General features: G+C 32.7%; 1 non-coding gene across 1 annotated transcript; it reads right to left on the bottom strand.

Moving 5' to 3' along the window:
* Positions 1 to 10,441: 10,441 nt before the first annotated feature.
* TRNAL-UAG (transfer RNA leucine (anticodon UAG)) lies at positions 10,442 to 10,521 on the bottom strand. The gene has a single exon. It is a non-coding gene; the product is annotated as a tRNA-Leu (tRNA).
* Between the last annotated feature and the right edge of the window lie 4,479 nt (positions 10,522 to 15,000).

Here is a 15,000-nt window from a genome sequence, read left to right as displayed (position 1 = left end):
CTTTCTATATATGGAAAGTCAAGAAATTCTCATCGAACATCGAGAAATTGTGCATATAGAAAACTCTAAAGAAAGAAAAAAAGGAGACCCATGCCATGATTTTCAAATCTTTTCTACTTAAGTAGTCTAAAGTAGTCTAAGTTTCTCGATGAGGATAATTAATTCGGTCGTTGTGGTCGGACTCTATTATGGATTTCTGACCACATTCTCCATAGGTCCCTCTTAGATCTTCTTTCTCCAATCTTGGGTTAGGGAAGAAGGAGATATTCGCGACTACTGGCGGTTTCATTATGGGGCAGCTCATGATCTTCATATCGATCTATTATCCACCTCTGCATCTATTCTTTCTTAGCTAAACGGGTGGAAGATCCATCCAATTTGGTTATATCATGGACTCGAAAAACGGATCTGAATGTGACTGAAATGCACGATCTTCACAGGTATCACTTTTCACGATACCTAAACCTAAAAGGTGGAATAGCGATTTTCGAACCATTTCCTATAAGAGAATGGTTTCCATTACTTTGAGAAATGGATTCTATATCAAACTATAGCTATTGCATTAAAGAAGAAAAGAAACTAATAGAAGTCGAAGACGCGGAATGGTAGTGAATAGAGAAAAAGATTCTTCTGATTTTCTTGTTCCTGAAAATATTCGATCCATCTCCTAGACGCCGTAGAGAATTGAGAATTTTCATGTCTTTCAATTCTCGTACTCGTAATTGGAAAGTTACGGAAGGAGATCCATCATTTTGCAATGAAAACAACATAAAAAACTCTGGACAATTTCGAAATCAGACCAAGCGTCTTAATACATATGCAAAAAAATTCATTATTGGCCCACCATTGATTACAAGATTTAGCTTTTATGAATCGCTATTGGTTTGATACGAATAATGGCAGTCGTTTCAGTATGTTAAGGATACAGATGTATCCACAATTCATTTAGAGTTACTTAATAGCCTATTTCTTATACTATATCTCTATCCCGTGAAATTCTCGAGCCCAAAGATGGATGCATATGCTGTGTTTCATTTGCTAAATGATATCAATTAAATGGTATATCAATTCTATAAATTGGATATAGCAATAAATAAATCAGCAAAATTCTTTTATTTTAGATAGAAGAAATGTTTCTTCTATCTAAAATAAAAGAATGTACCCTTCTATCCAAATCCAATTTGCATCGATAAAATAAATCCAAATTCCAGATTCCAGCAGTAGATGAATAATTGCAAATTTTTGTGTGTACGAGATTAGAATAACTTAAAAATAACTGACATAATTTTTTATTTTTCCTGATCAGAAAAATACATGAAAAAGAAAGGAGGTAGAAAAATTTGTTGATTTATGGTTAAAGAAGAAAAACAAGAAAACAGGGGTTCTGTTGAATTTCAAGTATTCAGTTTCACCAATAAGATACGGAGACTTGCTTCACATTTAGAATTACACAAAAAAGATTTTTCATCGGAAAGAGGTCTACGAAGACTTTTGGGAAAACGTCAACGTTTGCTGGCTTATTTGGCAAAGAAAAATAGAGTACGTTATAAGAAATTAATAAGTCAGTTGGATATTCGGGAGAAGTAATTTAATCGTTCTCATTTTTTTCTTATTTTATTAGTAGTCTTATAGTAGTCTTAGATTTTGCATTTTGATGAGCCTCGTTTTGAGGAATTCATGGAATAATCCATTTTCATGGAATAAAGAATAAGAACAAGGATATGAGTCTATCGCTTAAAAGAAAAGATCTCATGATAGTCAATATGGGCCCTCAACACCCATCAATGCATGGTGTTCTTCGACTGATTGTTACTCTCGATGGTGAAGATGTTATTGATTGCGAACCCATATTAGGGTATTTACACAGAGGAATGGAAAAAATCGCGGAAAACAGAAGTATTATACAATACTTGCCTTATGTAACACGATGGGATTATTTAGCTACTATGTTTACAGAAGCAATAACGGTAAATGCACCAGAATTCTTAGAGAATATTCAAATACCCAAAAGAGCCAGCTATATTAGAGTAATTATGTTAGAATTGAGCCGTATAGCTTCTCATTTGTTATGGCTTGGACCTTTTATGGCGGATCTCGGGGCACAGACTCCCTTTTTCTACATTTTTAGAGAGAGAGAATTGATATATGATCTATTTGAAGCTGCTACAGGTATGCGAATGATGCATAATTACTTTCGCATCGGAGGAGTCGCTGCCGATCTCCCTTATGGATGGATGGATAAATGTTTAGATTTCTGTGATTATTTTTACAAGGAGTTGTTGAATATCAAGAACTTATTACACAGAATCCCATTTTTTTAGAACGAGTTGAAGGAGTCGGTTTTATTAGCGGAGAAGAAGCTGTAAATTGGGGCTTATCGGGACCAATGTTACGAGCTTCTGGAATACAATGGGATCTTCGTAAAATTGATCCTTATGAGTCTTACAATCAATTCGATTGGAAAGTCCAATGGCAAAAAGAAGGAGATTCGTTAGCTCGCTATTTAGTACGAGTCGGTGAAATGAGGGAATCCATAAAAATTATTCAACAGGCTGTAGAGAAAATTCCTGGAGGACCTTATGAGAATTTAGAAGCCCGACGCTTTAAGAAAGCAAAGAATCCCGAATGGAATGATTTTTGAATATCGATTTCTTGGTAAAAAACCTTCGCCCAATTTTGAATTATCAAAGCAAGAGCTTTATGTAAGAGTAGAAGCTCCAAAAGGCGAATTAGGAATTTATCTGGTAGGAGATGATAGTCTTTTCCCCTGGAGATGGAAAATTCGTCCACCGGGTTTTATTAATTTGCAAATTCTTCCTCAGCTAGTTAAAAAAATGAAATTGGCTGATATCATGACAATATTAGGTAGTATAGATATCATTATGGGGGAAGTTGATCGTTGAAATGATAATAGATAGGGTAGAGGTAGAAACTATCAATTCTTTTTCGAAATCGGAATTATTTAAAGAAATCTACGGACTTATATGGATTCTACCCATTTTTGCCCTCCTACTGGGAATCACAATAGAAGTACTCGTAATTGTGTGGTTAGAAAGAGAAATATCCGCATCGATACAACAACGTATTGGTCCTGAATATGCTGGCCCCCTGGGACTGCTTCAAGCTATAGCAGATGGAACTAAACTACTTTTAAAAGAGGATATCCTCCCATCCCGAGGAGATATTCCTTTATTTAGCATTGGTCCCTCTATAGCAGTCATATCCATTTTATTAAGTTTTTTAGTTATCCCTTTAGGATATCGTTTTGTTTTAGCTGATCTTAGTATTGGTGTTTTTTTATGGATTGCGATTTCAAGTATTGCTCCTATTGGTCTTCTCATGGCAGGATATAGCTCAAATAATAAATATTCTTTTTCAGGCGGTCTACGAGCGGCTGCTCAATCTATTAGTTATGAAATACCATTAACTTTTTGTGTACTAGCAATATCTCTACGTGTGATTCGTTAAAATAGGATCTTTTTCCTCTAAAAATACATTGAATGCTTATCTTCCTTTGCTTATTCTGTATTCGCGTTGGTAAGTTAAACTCGATAGCTATATGAGTGAAACAAAACAGCTTATTAATTTGTAGTAAAAGTAAAAAATCTCATTTCCTACGTACAAGAAAAAAGTTCAAGTAAACATAAGCAGTGTAAACTCTTTACCCCAAGGTTGAGATTGTTTGATTAGTCATCATATCTTGAAGCGGGCAAGAATAAAGGATTCGCGATATGGAATTCCATTACTAGAATATTTTGAGTTATTACTATAATTTAAACTTATAACCATAAGGCAATCCATCAAAAGTTAGTGAGGGATTAGGAACACTAAAGTACATACAGGATTAGTAATGAGAGAATCTAAATCATTAGACATTTTTCCTCATAAAAGGAATCATAATAAGGACTTGAAATTGGTGGAAATGATCAAGCAGTACTTTCTTCAGATTCCGGTCTAGAGTATGTTCCCATTCACTTGTTAAGGAAATGGCTATCAAGAACGAATTAACCCTTTATTCTTTTTTTTTAAGTATACCCCTCCCGGGGAAAGAAGAGTAGGACAAAAGATATGGAATACAATACAAAAAAGGATCTTTATTTATTCTTTCCTTCCTTTATCCCTATTCATACAGAATTCCTCATGAACTAATGCCAAATTCTTTCCATTTATTAATTGCTATAACGAGTGATTTATTCCAATATTAAGTTATTACCGAACAAAGCAAAATTATATTATATAAAGGATGAGATCAATTCGGAAGCGCTTTTTTGTTATTCTAGCAGACGTAATTGCTTTGGTCTAATTTTGGGCTTTCCAATCAATTTTATCTTATCTAATTCTATCTATGCCCAGAGGATGATACCGAAACGAAACAATCCTTTCCTTTTTTCTGATCATAGAGGAGCCGTATGAAGCTAAGGTTTCATGTACGGTTTTGGAATAGCGGTGGGAACTGTGATGTTATCATCGACTATGATTATCTAATAGTTCAAGTACAGTTGATATAGTTGAAGCACAGTCCAAATATGGTTTTTTTGGATGGAATCTTTGGCGTCAGCCTATAGGTTTTCTAGTTTTTCTAATTTCTTCTTTGGCAGAATGTGAAAGATTACCCTTTGATTTACCAGAAGCAGAAGAAGAATTAGTAGCAGGTTATCAAACCGAATATTCTGGTATTAAATATGGTTTATTTTATCTTGTTTCTTACCTAAATTTATTAGTTTCCTCTTTATTTGTAACTGTTCTATACTTAGGCGGGTGGAATTTCTCTATTCCCTATATATCCTTTTTTGGATTTTTCCAAATGAATAAAATAATTGGAATTTTGGAAATGGTAATAGGTATCTTTATTACATTAACTAAAGCTTATTTATTTCTCTTCATTTCTATCACAATAAGATGGACTTTACCCAGGATGAGAATGGATCAGTTATTAAATCTTGGATGGAAATTTCTTTTACCTATTTCTCTGGGCAATCTCTTATTAACAACTTCTTCCCAACTAGTTTCACTATAAATAAGAATACAATAACAGTAAGAATATTTTCAACACAAAAGTTCTCTCAAACAAGAGAAAGAAACATACCTTTTTCATATATAGATTTAGAATATGTTCCCTATGCTAACTGGGTTCATTAGTTATGGTCAACAAACAATACGCGCCGCAAGATACATTGGTCAAAGTTTCATAATTACCTTATCCCACACAAATCGTTTACCTATAACGATTCACTACCCTTATGAAAAATCAATTACATCGGAGCGTTTCCGGGGGCGAATACACTTTGAATTTGATAAATGCATTGCTTGTGAAGTATGTGTTCGCGTATGCCCGATAGATCTACCCCTTGTGGATTGGAGATTTGAAAAGGATATTAAAAGAAAACAATTGCTTAATTATAGTATTGATTTCGGAGTTTGTATATTTTGCGGTAACTGTGTTGAATACTGTCCCACAAATTGTTTATCAATGACTGAAGAATATGAACTTTCTACTTATGATCGTCATGAATTGAATTACAATCAAATTGCTTTGAGTCGGTTACCAATCTCCATAATGGGAGATTACACAATTCAAACAATTAGGAATTCGCCTCAAAGTAAAATAGACGAAGAAAAATCTTGGAATTCAAGAACGATTACAGATTACTAGGTATTAGGATTTTTTTATTAGAAAAATCCATTTTTACTAACTCTAACGAAAAAAGAATAACTACTGCTTAACAACTTATATGTATATACAAAAAAATATCCTAATACCTTTTTCCTTCCTTGAATCTTTTAGTTTTAGTCAGTTCATGAAAAATTTTATACTAGAAATTTCTTCTTATCCATAATGGATTTACCTGGACCAATACATGAGATTCTTGTGCTATTTGGGGGATTTGGTCTTCTACTAGGAGGTCTAGGAGTAGTATTACTTACCAACCCAATTTATTCTGCCTTTTCGCTGGGATTAGTTCTTGTTTGTATATCCTTATTCTATTTTTTATTAAATTCCTACTTTGTAGCTGTCGCACAACTTCTTATTTATGTGGGAGCCATAAATGTCTTGATCATATTTGCTGTAATGTTTGTAAACGGCTCAGAGTGGTCTAAAGATAAGAATTATTGGACTATTGGAGATGGGTTTACTTTACTCCTTTGTATAACTATTCCTTTTTCACTAATGACTACTATCCCAGATACGTCGTGGTATGGAATTCTTTGGACTACAAGATCAAACCAAATAGTAGAACAGGGTCTCATAAATAACGTTCAACAAATTGGGATTCATTTAGCAACCGATTTTTATCTTCCGTTTGAACTCATTTCCCTAATTCTTCTAGTTTCTTTAATAGGTGCAATTACTATGGCTCGACAATAAGAAATACTTAGAATGAGTCAAAATTCTTAGAATTTCAAATATAAAATAAATAACTAAAGAATCACAATTTTGATTTAGTAAAACCCATCTACTGCCAATACAACAAATACCTTCTTTTCTCTTTTGTTGCGTAATTGTTCTATTCTAATTAATTGAATCGGTTCAATTCTTGTCCTCATATTGAAATGAATCGAGATTGATAAGGAGTTAGTTAATGATGTTTGAGCATGTACTTTTTTTGAGTGTCTATTTATTTTCGATTGGTATCTATGGATTGATCACAAGCCGAAACATGGTTAGAGCTCTAATATGTCTTGAACTTATACTGAATTCAATTAATCTAAATCTCGTAACATTTTCTGATCTATTTGATAGTCGCCAATTAAAAGGAGACATTTTCGCAATTTTTGTTATAGCCCTTGCGGCTGCTGAAGCAGCTATTGGACTATCCATTCTTTCTTCCATCCATCGTAACAGGAAATCAACTCGTATCAATCAATCCAATTTTTTGAATAATTAGACATAGAATCCCCTAAACAAAGGGGCATATATAATAATAAGAAACATTAAGATGAATAGAAATCTAATCTTATTTTCTTATTAGTGTTTAATAATATCCTTTTTTTGAGTAGGTTATTTCAGAGTATTGTTTTTTACTTATTGAATATTGCATTTTTGCAATTCATTGATATTGCAATTTGAATATTGCAATAATTTATATTGAAAAGATGATAGCCAATTTATTGGCTAATTCGAATTAGTATGTAGAATTCGTATAATTATAACTGTTGAAGCCTTAAATTCAAGTCTCTTGGCTCTTTTCACGCTTTCTCACAAACAGATTACGAAATATATTGCATTATTTGTTAAAGTTTGGATAAACCATTGCTTCGTCTGGTGTCTACAATACATCTAATTTATATAGTACTAATTTCATTTTTACCAGATCGAAATTTTTATGTTGAAAAGGAAAATTTAGAGATCCAATGTCACATTCTGTAAAAATTTATGATACATGTATAGGATGCACTCAATGTGTACGAGCTTGCCCAACAGATGTATTAGAAATGATACCTTGGGATGGATGTAAAGCCAAGCAAATTGCTTCCGCGCCGAGAACCGAAGATTGTGTGGGTTGTAAGAGATGCGAATCCGCCTGTCCAACGGATTTTTTAAGTGTCCGCGTTTATTTAGGGCCTGAAACAACCCGCAGCATGGCTCTATCTTATTGATACGTTACAAAAAACTCCACTTGAATCGTCTGATTCCTCTTTACCGAAGAAGCCTGTGCTCGAAATAATCGAGCATGGGCTTTTCTGGTCAAAACGTATCTTGTCTTTATTACTTTATCATGAGTTATTTTCCTTGGTTAACAATACTTGTTGTTTTGCCGATATTTGCAGGTTCATTAATTTTCTTTTTACCTCATAAAGGAAATAAAATCGTTAGGTGGTATACTATAGCTATTTGTTTATTAGAATTCCTTCTAATGACTTATGCATTCTGTTATCATTTCCAATTGGAGGATCCTTTAATCCAATTAAAGGAGGATTCTAAATGGATAGATGTTTTCGATTTCCACTGGAGATTGGGAATCGATGGACTTTCATTAGGATCTATTTTATTGACAGGATTTATCACTACTTTAGCTACTTTAGCGGCTTGGCCGGTTACTCGGAATTCGCAATTATTCTATTTCCTGATGCTAGCAATGTATAGCGGTCAAATAGGATTATTTTCTTCACGAGACCTTTTACTTTTTTTTATCATGTGGGAGTTAGAATTAATTCCTGTTTACTTACTTTTATCCATGTGGGGGGGAAAGAGGCGTCTGTATTCAGCTACCAAGTTTATTTTGTATACTGCAGGCGGTTCCATTTTTTTCTTAATTGGAGTTCTGGGTATGGGATTATATGGTTCCAATGAACCCGGATTAGATTTAGAAAGATTGATTAATCAATCATACCCTACAACATTGGAAATACTACTGTATTTTGGCTTCCTTATTGCTTATGCTGTCAAATTGCCGATTATACCTTTACATACGTGGTTACCAGATACCCATGGGGAAGCGCATTACAGTACATGTATGCTTTTAGCCGGAATTCTATTAAAGATGGGAGCATACGGATTGATTCGGGTCAATATGGAATTGTTACCGCATGCTCATTATCTATTTTCCCCTTGGTTGGTAATAATAGGAGCGGTGCAAATAATCTATGCAGCTTCAACTTCTCTGGTCAACGAAATTTCAAAAAAGAATAGCCTACTCCTCCGTATCTCACATGGGTTTCATAATTATAGGAATTGGTTCCATAACCAACATTGGACTAAATGGAGCTATTTTACAAATATTATCTCATGGATTTATCGGTGCTACACTTTTTTTCTTGGCGGGAACGGCTTGTGATAGAATGCGTCTTGTTTATCTCGAAGAACTGGGGGGAATATCTATCCCAATGCCAAAAATTTTTACCATGTTTAGTAGCTTTTCAATGGCTTCTCTTGCCTTGCCGGGAATGAGCGGTTTTGTTGCAGAATTAGTAGTATTTTTTGGACTAATTACTAGTCCTAAATTTATGTTAATGCCAAAAATGCTAATTACTTTTGTAATGGCAATAGGAATGATATTAACTCCTATTTATTTATTATCTATGTTACGCCAGATGTTCTATGGATACAAGCTATTTCATGTTCCAAACAAAAATTTTGTAGATTCTGGACCACGAGAACTCTTTCTTTTAATCTGTATCTTTTTACCAGTAATAGGAATTGGTATTTATCCAGATTTGGTTCTCTCGCTATCCGTTGATAGGGTAGAGGTTCTATTATCCAATTATTATACTAAATAGGATTTTCTTTTTTTAACCAGTCCGCTCTATATTCCAGAGTGGAAAAATAAAAAATTCAGAAAAAAGTAAAAAAGTCTAATTAGATCTATCTCGAATTTTTGAGAACCCCTTGAACGTCTTTCAAAGGGTTCTCAAATCAAACTAAAAAGGAAAAAAACCGAAGGTTTTATGTTATGTAATTATTTAGATGGTAATGTAAATGAACCGTAACTATGTAAACCTATTCCTAACAGATTGATACCAAAATAGCAGATCCAAATTATAAGAAATCCTATCGAAGCTACAAGTGCGGAATTCGTACCCTTCCAATTTGGATTTTTTCTACTATGTAAATATATTGCAAATATGGTCCAGGTAATAAATGCCCAAGTTTCCTTAGGATCCCAATTCCAATAGGATCCCCATGCCTCATTAGCCCATACTGCTCCACAAAGAATACCCACGGTTAAAAGAGTAAACCCTAGACTAATGACACGATAACTCCAAGAATCCAAACGCTCAGTTAATTGATATTTGTAATAATTTGGAAATACGGGAAAAGAGGTGTTTTTTAAAGCACTTCTTTTTGCATATAAATATTCAATCTCACTAAAGAAAAATGTTTTAAGAAAAACATTTTTCTTTAGTGAAAAGAAATCGAAATTCTTTCGAAATCTAATGATTAGAAGAGCGGCGGATAATAAGGATCCACACAAAAGAGTTGCATAGCTTAGTAACATCATACTGACATGCATCATTAACCACTGAGATTGTAGAGCAGGTACTAGTATTGTGGATTGATGCATTTCAGTTAAAAGACCCGACGTGGCAAAGCCTTGCGTTAAAATAGTACTTGGCGTAGTTATTGTGCTTAAATCATTTTTCGAGTTCTGTATCTTAGGAATAGTATGAAGAATATACAGAGTCCATGAAAGGAAGATCAATGACTCATATAAATTACTTAATGGAAAATGTCCCGAAGAAACCCAACGAGAGACTAAAAATCCTGTTATAGAGAAAAAAGTAGCTATCATTCCTTTTTCTGACGAATCACGTAATCCCCTAAGTTCACGAACTAATAAGGTTATCAAATGAATCGTAATCACAATTGAAATGGTTGAGAAAGAGATATGAGTTAGTATATGTTCTAAAGTTGCAAATAGCATAACGATAAGGTCCCATTACAAAATTGGAAATTTCGAATTGAATCCATTTTCTAATTTATTGTATTCTTTTTCGAGAATGCCGCCACTCGGATTCGAACCGAGATGCTTGAGCACTGCTTCCTAAGAGCAGCGTGTCTACCAATTTCACCATGGCGGCTAATTTAAAATAATAGTTAACTTAAAAGAATAATAGTTATTTTATCGTGAATCGTCGAGACTGGGAGAAGCCATAGAATTTAGGAACATTAGAAGTTCATCATTAGAAGTTCATCATTAACTACAATGAAATGCATTTTGTATTTTAGAAAAATTGATAGAATGAAAGCCTTTACACTCTTATTAATATGATGTACCAGTCCTAAACCCATTTATATGGGAATTTTGGATAAGATTAGGTGGAGGTTGTAAGTCCTATTGCAAGAATAGTCTACTTTTATAATAGAATCCTCGTTTTTATGAGAATTCTATTATAAAAAAAAGTTCTTTGATAGGAAAAGAATACTGAGGACACAATATACCAAAAACTTTTGTTCTATATAATGATAATGGAGGGATTCGTTCTAAGAATATTGTACCGAGGAATTCGACACATAAAAGTACATTTATTAATTAATCCGAATTATTCATTCATATTAAATAATTGGAATTTCTTTTGGATAGTTCAATTCAGATTATTTCAAAATCTTATTATTTGTTTGCTTGTTGCCCAGAAAAACCTTTTGGTTTGGATGCTCGTTGCCCCTAGAAAATGATCTTGATTTTGCTAAAGAATAAGATTGTACTATGGAAAAATAAGTCTTTTTTTTCCAAAGATTTTTACGAATACGCTTTTTTGACATCGAAGTACGTTTTTTTGGAACTGCCATTCAAAAAGGGAATTACTTTTTTCTAGTTGTATGTGAAAGACATCTATTGCCACAAATCAATCCTTCTTTCTGTTTTTTCTTAGTATTTATACTTAGATACTGAAAGATACTGAAAGATACTTAAATTCTAAATTCTTCTTTAGTTCATTTTGTCTAATGTGGATAAGACAAGAGTTTTTTAAGATTTTCTATTTAAATCAATTTCTATATCAAATATACTCCATATATAAATATATGGTATGGGGGATAAGCCCTCATATAAGAGGGGGAGATAAAAAGAAGGTAAAATTCAATTCAAATAGTTAATTAAGTTCAGAAGGCTATTCCATAATTGAATTCCAATAAAAAAAAATACTTAGTCTCTTAAACAAGACATTCTAAACTTAGAGAATTCTAGTCATTAGGATTTCCTTTTATATGAAATAAGCAATATTCGAGAATTTCCTATAAATATAGGTTTTCTTTGGAATTCAATCAATCAATTACGAAACAAGAGAGCTCTTTTATTTAACAAAAAGAAATACAAAAATGATTAGAAAGTAAAATTATTCAATCTTTTTTTGTATTTTAATAAATATTTTTTTTTACTAATAACTAGATACCGAAATTCTTTGATTCACTTTTTGAATTTAAGTAACTAAACCCATTCTAAATTTTGGAATATTTTAATGAGAGAAATTAGAAAAATTCATAATTCCAGTATTTTTTATTTTTCTTATTTTGTTTTTTTAATTCCTTTAGAAAGAGATAAGAATAGGTTTGGTGAATCGGAAACAATTTTATTTTATAGAAAAATTGAACTATAAATTTAAACTAAAAATTGCTATTTCTTTTCTTATGGAACATACATATCAATATGCCTGGGTAATTCCTCTTCTCCCACTTCCAGTTATTATGTCAATGGGATTTGGACTTTTTCTTATTCCTACAGCAACAAAAAATCTTCGTCGGATATGGGCTTTTCCTAGTATTTTACTCTTAAGTATAGCTATGGTATTCTCACTTCACCTGTCTATTCAACAAATAAATGGAAGTTCTATCTATCAATATCTATGGTCTTGGACCATCAATAATGATTTTTCCTTAGAATTTGGATACTTGGTCGACCCCCTTACGTCTATTATGTTAATACTAATTACTACTGTAGGAATCTTAGTTCTTATTTATAGTGACGATTATATGTCTCACGATGAAGGATATTTGAGATTTTTGTTTATATAAGTTTTTTTAATACTTCCATGTTAGGATTGGTTACTAGTTCCAATTTGATACAAATTTATTTTTTTTGGGAACTTGTCGGAATGTGTTCCTATTTATTGATAGGCTTTTGGTTTACGCGGCCAATTGCAGCGAGTGCTTGTCAAAAAGCTTTTGTAACTAATCGTGTAGGGGATTTTGGTCTGTTATTAGGAATTTTAGGTTTTTTTTGGATAACGGGTAGTTTGGAGTTTCGGGATTTGTTCAAAATAGCTAATAACTGGATTCCTAATAATGGGATTAATTCCTTACTTACTACTTTGTGTGCTTTTTTATTATTCCTTGGTGCAGTTGCAAAATCTGCACAATTTCCTCTTCACGTATGGTTACCTGATGCTATGGAAGGACCCACTCCTATTTCGGCTCTTATACACGCAGCAACTATGGTTGCTGCGGGATTTTTCTTCTAGCTAGACTTCTTCCTCTTTTCATATCCCTACCCTGGATAATGAGTTTCATTTCTTTAATAGGTACAATAACACTCTTCTTAGGAGCCACTTTAGCTCTTGCTCAGAGAGATATTAAAAGAAGCTTAGCCTATTCTACAATGTCTCAATTGGGTTATATGATGTTAGCTCTAGGTATAGGTTCTTATCAAGCTGCTTTATTCCATTTGATCACTCATGCTTATTCGAAAGCTTTATTGTTCTTAGGATCCGGATCCGTTATTCATTCAATGGAACCTCTTGTTGGATATTCACCAGATAAAAGTCAGAATATGGTTCTTATGGGTGGTTTAAGAAAATACGTTCCAATTACAAGAACTACTTTTTTATGTGGTACACTTTCTCTTTGTGGTATTCCACCTCTTGCTTGCTTCTGGTCCAAAGATGAAATCCTTAGTAATAGTTGGTTGTATTCACCCTTTTTTGGAATAATAGCCTCTTTTACTGCAGGATTAACTGCATTTTATATGTTTCGGATATATTTACTTACTTTTGATGGGTATTTGCGTGTTCATTTTCAAAATTACAGTAGTACTAAAGAAGGTTCGTTGTATTCAATATCCTTATGGGGAAAAAGTATATCCAAAGGAGTCAATAGGGATTTTGTTTTATCAACAATGAAGAGTGGAGTTTCTTTTTTTCACAAAATATACCAAAAATTCCTGCTAATACAAGAAATAAGATAGGATCCTTTAGTACTCCCTTTGGGGCTAAAAATACTTTTGTCTATCCTCATGAAACGGGAAATACTATGCTATTTCCTCTTCTTATATTACTACTTTTTACTTTGTTCATTGGATCCATAGGAATCCATTTTGATAATGGAGTAAAAGATAATAGAATATTGAGTTAACCATATTATCAAAGTGGCTAACTCCTTCAATAAACTTGTTCCAGGAAAATTCTAATTCTTCCATAAATTCATATGAATTTCTCACTATGCAATTTCTTCTGTAAGTTTAGCAATTTTTGGTCTATTCATAGCATATATCTTTTATGGATCTGCTTATTCTTTTTTCAGAATTTGAATTTTCAAAATTCCCTTGTAAAAAAGAATCCAAAAAAGAGCTTTTTGGATGAAGTAAAAAAAAAGATATACAGCTGGTCATATAATCGTGGTTATATAGATTTTTTCTATACTAGGGTTTTTATCCTAGGTATAAGAAGATTAGCCGAACTAACGCATTTTTTTGATAAAGGTGTCATTGATGGAATTACCAATGGAGTAGGTCTTGCTGGTTTTTGTATAGGAGAAGAAATCAAATATGTAGGGGGAGGGCGAATATCGTCTTATCTATTCTTTTTTTTATGTTATGTATCCTTGTTCTTATTCTTTATTCCATGAAAATGGATTATTCCATGAATTCCTCAAAACGAGGCTCATCAAAATGCAAAATCTAAGACTACTATAAGACTACTAATAAAATAAGAAAAAAATGAGAACGATTAAATTACTTCTCCCGAATATCCAACTGACTTATTAATTTCTTATAACGTACTCTATTTTTCTTTGCCAAATAAGCCAGCAAACGTTGACGTTTTCCCAAAAGTCTTCGTAGACCTCTTTCCGATGAAAAATCTTTTTGTGTAATTCTAAATGTGAAGCAAGTCTCCGTATCTTATTGGTGAAACTGAATACTTGAAATTCAACAGAACCCCTGTTTTCTTGTTTTTCTTCTTTAACCATAAATCAACAAATTTTTCTACCTCCTTTCTTTTTCATGTATTTTTCTGATCAGGAAAAATAAAAAATTATGTCAGTTATTTTTAAGTTATTCTAATCTCGTACACACAAAAATTTGCAATTATTCATCTACTGCTGGAATCTGGAATTTGGATTTATTTTATCGATGCAAATTGGATTTGGATAGAAGGGTACATTCTTTTATTTTAGATAGAAGAAACATTTCTTCTATCTAAAATAAAAGAATTTTGCTGATTTATTTATTGCTATATCCAATTTATAGAATTGATATACCATTTAATTGATATCATTTAGCAAAATGAAACACAGCATATGCATCCATCTTTGGGCTCGAGAATTTCACGGGATAGAGATATAGTATA

The sequence above is a fragment of the Zea mays genome, unplaced genomic scaffold (genome assembly GCF_902167145.1).
Source record: "Zea mays cultivar B73 unplaced genomic scaffold, Zm-B73-REFERENCE-NAM-5.0 scaffold_146, whole genome shotgun sequence".
Lineage (NCBI taxonomy): Eukaryota > Viridiplantae > Streptophyta > Magnoliopsida > Poales > Poaceae > Zea > Zea mays.
Note: the sequence above shows the minus strand (reverse complement) of the source record. Positions and strands in the feature narration are given on the sequence as shown.